Source organism: Trachypithecus francoisi, unplaced genomic scaffold, assembly GCF_009764315.1.
Source record: "Trachypithecus francoisi isolate TF-2019V2 unplaced genomic scaffold, Tfra_2.0 Lachesis_group2, whole genome shotgun sequence".
Classification (NCBI taxonomy): domain Eukaryota; kingdom Metazoa; phylum Chordata; class Mammalia; order Primates; family Cercopithecidae; genus Trachypithecus; species Trachypithecus francoisi.
Window position 1 is genome coordinate 119,701,475 of NW_022681465.1, and position 7,910 is coordinate 119,709,384.

The following is a 7,910-nucleotide window of genomic DNA, read 5'->3' on the forward strand; positions in this document are numbered from 1 at the left end:
CGGCGCCGCCGAGCTAGAGGAGAAGACGTCATCAGCCTCGGAGCTGGGTCCGCTCGCTGCGCGCTGGCTCGCGGCCGGGCCCCCGCCCTGCCGTCCGGCCTGCTTTTGGCGAGTCCCCAGGGACTGGGCCCGCGCCGCGCTCCGGGCCCAGCGGGGAGGCGGAGGGCTCGCTGCCAGCTGAGGCTGACCTCTGGGATGCGAGCGGCCGGGAGAATGGGCGACGTGCCACCTGCCTTGGCCTCGCCGCTCCTCCGTCTCTCCCTCTCCGAGACCTCTTCCCCGTGCCCCTCGGCCTTCGACCTGAGCCGAAAGGGGCTTCCTGCGCTTTTGCTTACTCTTGTGCCCCTTTCTCTCATTTCCTCATCACTAACAGGCGGGGAAACTGAGGTTCCCCAAGCGAAGCTACTGACTTGCCCAGAACCACACTACTGGGGTGTGGGGTGGGGCGGCGCGGGGCAGCACAGAGGCGCCTAAGATGAAGTTTAGAGGAAAATGAACAACTCTGCCGATAGAAAAGTGCTTCCTACCAAGAACGACTCGAGCGAGTTGGAGCGGAGAGGTTCAGAGCAATGCTTTCGTGTTTCCCAGACTTTCTTTAAGGTGGCTTTAAAATATCTACATTTGCCATGAAAGTGTAAGCGAGCAAACCCCCACCGGGAATAATGCTATTCCTAGTCTGTGGCTCCCGGAAGACTTGGAACCAAGGAGGGCAGGTCAAGGGGCTGAAATCCCGGTGGGGGGTCGCAAGGCCCCGCGGTGGATTCCCGGGTTTGACGTTTGGAGGGGGTGAGGGGCGACCCGCACGCGACTCGACGGCGCCCCCCAGGGGCCGCCCGACACTTTTCTGTCACCTTGGCTCCAGACCGAGCTTCTCCATCCCTTTATTACACAAATAGACAGTATACTGAATGAGCGCCCACTAAGCGCTGGGCTGGGGGGCTCCAACCCGGAACAGAAGCCGGCCCCAACCCTCGCTCCCTGTCGTCGCTTCCGTTATAGGCTGAAGGCAAAATCCAATCCCGGGCCGTTCTGGGCGGATTGCCAGGACATGGATCGCAACGCTTGGGAAGAACCCCCCGCCCCCAACGCCCAGCGATATCCGTGCCCTGAGTCCCAGTGACGGCCCCCTGGACAGCACAGCTTGCTGCAGCGACGCGACGCGCTAGGTACACAAACATAAACATTGCGCCACCCGCCCGGGTGCCGAGTCAGGAACATTCTGCGGTTTCCTCCCCTCCTGGGGGAGGGGATTTCGCTGGCCCCCCTCTGTCGTCGCTGTGCGAGCTGTATCACCAGAGGCAACTTCTGCATTTGCCTCGCTTAGCTTGTGTGTTTTCGCCTGCGCAAACGTTCTGCCTGGATTCTTCTAGAAGAGTTCAGGGAATGGAGTGCTTTTTTTAAAAAGGGCGTTTCCACCTTCATTTGAACATTGGTCGAGGACAGCAAAGAGGTCCTCAGATAAGAGCAACACCCTCCCTGTATGGAGAGATAGAAGAAAAAGAAATTATTTGTTTATACTACTTATTCAGCTGAGGAACTCAACATACTTTTTGCGTTGAATCATAGAATGTTACAGCTGCTGACTTTTCACTGCATACCGACTTGATTTGTCCCATTTTTTTTCTCTCACCAAGAGCATTCATTATACCTTCCCCTACTGAAATTTTTCAACAAGAAAACTCTTTTAAGGGCTGGGTGCTGTGGCTCACACCTGTAATCCCAGCACTTTGGGAGGCCGAGGCAGGCAGATCACGAGGTCAGGAGATCGAGACCATCCTGGCTAACACGGTGAAAGCCCGTCTCTGCTAAAAATACAAAAATTATCTGGGCGTAGTGGTGGACGCCTGTAATCCCAGTTACTTGGGAGGCTGAGGCAGGAGAATCGCTTGAACCCCGGGAGGCGGAGGTTGCCGTGAGCCAAGATCATGCCACGGCACTCTAGCTTGGTGACAGAGCAAGACTCTCTTTAATGCCATTATCACAGTAGTAGTGGCACAGTCTGGCCCTAGAGCCAGGTGTCTTCTGGCCTCTCCTCCCTTGCTGGAAAGAGTATAAGAGTAGACTTGAACCCTGTCATTTTGCTGCTGGATGGTCAGAGGTGAGTCTCGACCCCTGCTGAGCCTCCAAACCCTCATCTGTACCGTGGGTCTACACTGACCCACTTTGTAGATGGTTTGAGGCCCAAGTGAGAGATGGGGGGGTTAGGGAACCCAGGCCCTACCCCACCCCTGCTCTTTATGATTCACCATATCTCTAGGGTTTCCCCTTCCCAGCAGAATGGTTCTGTCCCTGTGCCTTTCAGAGACTTGCCTCAGAACCAGGGAGAAGGTCACTGCAAGCCATCTGCTTATGAGAGACATCAGTGGACAGGGGCCCAACTCAGGGAGAGCTCCTGTTTAGGACCCACTACCACACAGTGCTCAGGTCGGTGGGTCACCTGCCTGGAGGCAAGTGGTAAACGTGTAGCCACCTAGGCCTCCAATCCAGGCAGTGGAGAGGCTGCTTCTGACTGAGGATGGAGCCAAAGAGAGCTCAGCATAATCTGGTCTCTGTAACCACAGGAGTGAGGGACTGGCCTTGTGGGCCTGGCTGCCAGAGGGAATAAAGCAGATAAATCAGTGGATGTTGACTCAGGGGAGAGAATTGGGCCTTTCTGACCTGGGCTGTTCCCAGTTCTACCTAGCCCTGCTTAGGAATAAACCTGGAGGCAGTGTGGAGTAGCGGGAAGAAGGGTTCAGAGTTCCATACTCCCCTAAAAGCTGGCCGGGATTCCCTACCTTGAATGTGTGGCCTTGAGTAAGTCCTCCCATGGTGCTGAGCTCCACCCCCTCCTTCCCATGATGGAGAGAATAATAATAACATACACCTCCAGGGACTTTGAGGAGACTGGGTGTAGCCAGGGTTGGCCCTAGCTCATAGTCCCTGTCCTAATCCTGCTCTCAAAGGCGACTTTGGATCTCTCTTGGGATCACAGTTTGAAAAGAGCGGAGCTCCCCCGATGACAGTCAGAAAGAGGCCCCCGATCACTGTCTGCTCGGTGACCTTGGGCAAGCAGCTTACCATTTCTGAGCGTCTGTTTCCCCATTTGTAAACTGGGAGTAACATCCATTTAGGACCAAGTAAAATAGTGTGTAAGAACCTGATATGGATGACACCCAAAGGGGGTGCTCTCAAGAGAGGGAGCAGGGTCCCACATTCATGTTCCCTCTTTCAAAACCCATGGCCTTTTTCCTGTCTCCCCTGTGCTGTATGGGGATTCCTCCCCTCAATATCCTTCTACAACTCCCCATTTCTTAGCAAATCCAAAACTCACTGCTACTGAGCCTCGCCATCTATATGGTTCAGCTTCCCACTCTCTTTGCTTTCTCTCTTGTGCTCCAGGAAAATTCTGTGGGCCTGTGTTCCTAGAATGTTCTTGTCCTCTCCCACATCTTTGCTCACATTCCTCCTCCACCCCTGCCAGACAGGCGCCCCTCTGGGCTTTCCAAGTGAAGACTCCTCGGGTTTCTCCAACTGCTCCCTCTTCTTGGCCTGGAGGACATTGTCCATGTATTCTCATTGTGTACAAGTCACCTAGATCTTTGTTGTACTCCCCCCAGAGTGTAAGCTTGTCAGCTTGAAGACAAGGGTGTGTTTTTCTCATTGCACTCCCCAGCCTACAACCTTTGATGTGGTGCCTGGCACATAGTAGGTTCACAATTTGGGAAACGGTAGAATTGTTTCAAAGGGTACTGTTGAAAAGTGTCAGAAGGGTGGAGGGTGGTCATTGACACTTATTAGGCCTCACCTCTGGGCCAGGTGCATTACAGGTATCTTTCCATGAATCTATCAGTGATGTGAGGTGCTTGTTGTCCCCATTTTATAGGCAAGAAAAGAGGCTCAGAGAGGAGACATGCCAAAGGTCACATGCCTAAGGTCATAAAGCTGATAATCATCAGACATAGATCCAAACCCAGCACCTGTCTGACTTGAGAGAGGGAGCTGGGCCTGGGTCTGTTGAGGCCTCTGCGTCTGCCAGTCTGCCAGCCCCACGTCCGGCAGCACTGCCTGAAGCCTCTGCCTCCCAGCTTCCTGGAGCTCTTCTCACTGGACAGAGTGGTCCCTGGTGTCAGCCCGGCAGGGAGCCTGGAGCCTCCTAAGACTCCCAACTCAGGCCCTCGTGCCCCTGCTTCAAGAGACTCTGTAGCCACGCGGACCTACCTTGAGGGACTGGCAAAGGGCTGACATCACCCTCTACACCCAGGCAGTTGGGACAGAGCTAGCTGTCATTGCACAATCCTTACAAACAGATCTCTATGCTCAGACCTGGCAGGGCCCACAGAACTGTGTCATCCTGTCCAACCTCCTCATTTGAGAGACAAGGGCCCAGAGAGGTTAGGCAATCTGTCCAAAGTCACACAGTGTTCAGAACATTCTAACCAGTCAGCATTGTGTGAGCTGCGTGTCCAAACCCTTAACAGTGTTTATCTTTGGAGGGTGGAGTTCCTCTCTTTTTCTTCCTTATGACTCTGAACGATTTGAACTTTTTAAATTTATATGTGTCACTTTTGTAACAAAGAATAAAAGATAAGATTAGAAGGCAACCATATGAAGGTAACAGCATTGTCCTTAAAACCAAGTTACAGAGTTAGACCTCCTGGATTAGAATCCTAGCTTGCTTACTCACCAGCTGTGTGTATTTGGACACGTTGCTGTACCTCTGTGAGACTCAGTTTTCTCATCTTTAAAGAGGGAATAATAATCGTATTGATCTTGTAGGGCTGATAGGAAGGTTAATATAAGACAGTGATTGGCAAACTATAGCCTGTAAGCCAAACCTAGCTCGCTACCTCTTTTTGTACAAACCACAAGCTAAGACTGGTTTTTATATTTTAAATGGTTGGGGGAAAAAATCAAAAGAAGAATCGTATTTTATGACATGTGAATGTCATATAAAATTCAAACTTCAGTGTCCATAAATGAAGTTTTATTGGAACACAGCCACACCCATTCCTTTACGTGGGATCTGTGGCTGCTTTCACACTACAATGGGAGGTGTATATTGTGACAGGGACAGTATGGCTCACAAAGCCTCAAATATTTACCCTTATCCCTTTACAGGAAAAGTTTGCCAACCCTGATAGGAGCTCATGGATGAAAAGTACTTTAGAACAATGCCTGGCACAGAGTAAGTGTTTAGAAAACTTTGTTATTATTATTATATAGATATTTATAAAATCTTCTTCCCCTCGGATGTTTTTAAAAGCAGTAATTGCTTTCATCATATAATTCATTGTGTTGAAGGCACAGTTTTCATATTTTAGCATTTCTCAGGGCGTAACAATTGGAAGCATGTCATCGTTAATTGACAGCATTTTCCTTTCTTAATGGTGCATAAATTAATGAAAGGGCCTCAGAACTGATGACATCTTAGGACCAGTAGATGCAGTAAAGTGTAAAAGGTTGAAGATGGAAAAGAGTTGAGTGCTACAGTCATTCAGTCAACAGCCGTTCCAGTGGTGGGACAGACTTGTTAAGTGCCAGGATAGAAACTGGGTACCCAGGAAAGATGCCCAGAGGAGGGGATGTCTACTTGGAGATGTAAAGGCTGATGTAGGATAGAAATACCTGGAGGAAATGCCTTTGAGAGGTGGGCCTCAGTTACCTACCACTTTCCCCTGGAAGCCTCACCTCCCCATAAAATAAGAATAGTAGTAACCCCTAAAGACCACTTTGTCATTTCATTTTCTTTTTTCTTTCTTTCCTTCTTTTTTTTTTTTGAAATGGAGTCTCGCTCTGTCGCCCAGGCTGGAGTACAGTGGCGCGATCTCAGCTCACTGCAACCTCCACCTCCAGGGTTCAAGCGATTCTGCTACCTTAGCCTCCTGAGTAGCTGGGACTACAGGCGCCGCCACCACGCCCGCCTAATTTTTGTATCCTTAGTAAAGACAGGGTTTCACCATATTGGCCAGGCTGGTCTCAAACTCCTGACCTCATGATCTACCTGCCTTGGCTCCCAGCGTGCTGGGGTTACAGGCGTGAGCCACTGCAACCAGCCTGTCAGTGATCATTCTATCTCTCCCACTAGCTTGGAAGCAAGAGCATAGTTTCTTGTCTCTCTTGGTCCCCAGTACAAATCTCAAAGCAAGGCTTGTTGAACAAATAAATGAAGACGAGCCCAGGAGCCCAGGAAAGGGACCAGGAACAGCAGGGCCTCCATGACTCACACAAGCCTCATCCCTGAAGCAAGGATGCAGCTGCCAACAATGGCCCCAAGCCGCACCCGCCACTGGGGGAACTGATGCTGCGGTGAGAAGTGACAGCTTTCTGTTGATTCTTTTTTTTCTTTTTTTAAAACAGAATATGAATTGAGACATAATTTCATTTTCATAATGAGAAAACACTTAGTAACTAATGTTGTTGGAAGCAAATATGAACACAGTTTGTCTGTTCCAAACTCATCTCTGGGAAAAGGAGGAGGAAAAGTTCTTGGCACTATGTTCAGAATCATAGCTGAAGATGCAAAAATTGTTCATCCCAATTTTGCCTTTGTAAGTAACGTGGGGGCAGTCCTTATTAATAATTGCCAATCTCTACTAAGACACAGTACTTTGCTAGGTGCTTTATATTCATTTCCTGGTATTATCATGACATTAACCCTGTGAAATGGGTACCCTTACTATCTCCATGTGAAGAAATGGGGAAACTGAGGACCAGAGAGGTGAACTAACTTGTCCAAAGACACACAGCAAGGGCTCTGACTCTTCACTTTCTAAGTTTTTTGTTCTTATCTCTTCACAGCACATAGCAGGCATGGTATGAGGGTGGTGTGCTGCACAATTTCACTGTTTGTTTCTTGGAGTAATAATTTATAGGGGGCTGCTTCTAGATTCCAAAGGAAAGAGAAAAAGAAATGTGCCCCAAACTCAGGCTTTCTGCCTGGCTCTGCCTGACTGTCTGAGCTGCGTTGGACAAATGATTTATTCACTGGCCTTGACCTCAGTGGGTTTGGCCACCCATTGAGAGTGAAGTCACACCTCCAGCACTGCGATGCCTTCATTGATCCACTCACCTAGCTTCATGGCAGGCAAGAAACAGGCCTATGTGAGCCTGCCCAGGATCAGGGACAGGAAAGCACACAAGTGTTTCTGGATATCCTCAAACTGTTGCGGGGCTGCTCAGTTCTTCCCTAGGAGATCCTCCGGGGGGCCTGAATTAGTTTGCTAGGGCTTCCGCAACAAAATGCCACAGACTGAGCAGCTTAAATAAAAATGTATCATCTCGTGGTTCTGGAGCCTGAAAGTCTGAGATCAAGGTGCTGGGCATTAGGACTTGAACATATATTTTTGGGGGGCACACTTCAACCCATCGGAGGGCCTGTGCCCCAAAGAGAGCCTCCTTCTGTGTGCAATGAAGGTGTGAGTTATAAACATGAGACGAAAACACCCCTTGTTCTTGGATAGGATGACTCAATACCACAAACAGTCCAATTGGCCCAGGTAAATATATCCATTTAACATGATCATCACAAAAATATTGAGGGTAGGTGTTTTTTTCTGGAGTTAAACAAGTTGATTCTGGAGTTGATATGAAATAATAAACAAGCAAAAATAGCCAGAATTGTATTTTTTTTTTTAAAAGGGCAGTGGGGTGGAGGTAAGCCCTACCAGACATTAAAACATAGCATAAAGCTTCTGTAATTGGCAGGGCACAGTGGCTCATGCCTGTAACCCCAGCACTTTGAGAGGCTGTGATGGGAGGATTGCTTGAGCCCAGGAGTTTCAAACCAACCTGAGAAACATAGCGAGACTCCATCTCTACAAAAATAAAAAGTTAAAAATTAGCCAAGTGTGCTGGTGTGCGCTGGTAATCTCAGCTATTCCAGAAGCTGAGGTGGAAGGCTTGCTTAAACCAAGGAATCTGAGGCTGCA

At 49.4% G+C, this 7,910-nt stretch overlaps 1 long non-coding RNA gene across 2 annotated transcripts; it reads left to right on the plus strand.

Annotated features, from left to right (window-relative positions):
- The first annotated feature begins 41 nt into the window (after positions 1-41).
- Positions 42-7,592, plus strand: LOC117065463. Of its 2 annotated transcripts, none has more exons than XR_004429933.1 (3): positions 42-1,166; positions 5,101-5,167; positions 6,111-7,592. It is a non-coding gene; the product is annotated as an uncharacterized LOC117065463 (long non-coding RNA). The 2 variants fall into 2 exon arrangements; XR_004429934.1 differs by lacking the exon at positions 42-1,166 and adding an exon at positions 1,901-2,098.
- The last annotated feature ends 318 nt before the right edge of the window (positions 7,593-7,910 follow it).